Below are 1,384 nucleotides of genomic sequence, written 5' to 3'. Positions count from 1 at the left end.
ACAGAAATTAGGGAGTAGTCTATTGAAGCAAGCATCAGAAAGGCAGATATCATCTTTATGGTGAGCGCCGGGGGCAGCTTTTTGGAATCCCTGAAAACCTGAACCGCCTTGCCTGTCAGGTTTTCTCCTCATGACCATGTCATGGGTGGGATCTCGTGAGTTGGCTCCCGGACATGTGTGTGTTTGAATTATGGTTTTCTCAGGGTATATGCTCAATAGTAGAATTTCTAGGTCATACGGTAGAATTGTTAGGACTTCCCTGATGGCTCAGCAGCTAAAGAATCTGCCTGCAATGTAGGAGACACAGGAGATGGTTCAATCCCTGGTTCAGGAAGCTTCTCTGGAGGAGGAAATGGCAAGCCACTCCAAATGCCATTTCCCCCTACACCTCTGCCATAGTGCTGACCCTCATTTACATATGTATTAGAAAAGAGTTTCCCTTTCTACTAACTTAAGTAACATAGCTATCATCTGACATGTTTACCTTTTATTTTTTGAAGAGAACACAGATAACTTCCATTCTCTTAGACATCACCAATTATACAACACAATTTTATCAGTTATAGTCATCATGCTACACATTAGATCCTCAGACCTTATAATTTTCATATGTTAAAATGTATAACCTTTTACAAACCCGTTCCTATTTCCTCCACTCTCCAAGCCCTGGCACTTTCCTACACCGTTTCTGAGTTCCACTATTTTTTTTTTTTTTTTTTAGATTTCTTACAAATAGATCATACACTTATTTCACTTAGCATAAGGCCCTCCAATTTCATCCATGCTGCCACATATCAAAGAATTTCTTTCTTTTTTAATGGCTAAATAAAATTCATATATATATATATGTATATATATATATATATATCACACTGCATTGTTTTAATCTCTTCACCTGCTGACAGATACTTAGATTTTTTTTACAATAGGTTGTTTCTAGGCTACTGTGATGGAGAAGGAAATGGCAACCACTCCAGTACACTTGCCTGGAAAATCCCATGGATGGAGGAGCCTGGTAGGCTGCAGTCCTTGAGGTCACTAAAAGTCAGTCATGACTTCACTTTCACATTTCACTTTCATGCATCAGCAAAGGAAATGGCAACCTACTCTAGTGTTCTTGCCTGGACAATCCCAGGGATGGGGGAGCCAGGTGGGATGACGTCTATGGGGTCGCACAGAGTCGGACATGACTGAAGTGACTTAGCAGCAGCAGCCGCAGGCGATTGTCAATATTGATGCAGTGAATATGGGAGTAAAGATTTCTCTTTGAGGTAATTACTTCATTTCCTTTGAATATATATTCAGGAATGAATATATATCCAAAAGTGTGAAATTTCGTGAGAAACTTCCCAAAGGTATTCCATGGGAGTTGCACCAATATACA

This window comes from Cervus canadensis, chromosome 28 (genome assembly GCF_019320065.1).
Source record: "Cervus canadensis isolate Bull #8, Minnesota chromosome 28, ASM1932006v1, whole genome shotgun sequence".
Classification (NCBI taxonomy): domain Eukaryota; kingdom Metazoa; phylum Chordata; class Mammalia; order Artiodactyla; family Cervidae; genus Cervus; species Cervus canadensis.
This window is presented reverse-complemented; position numbering follows the sequence as displayed.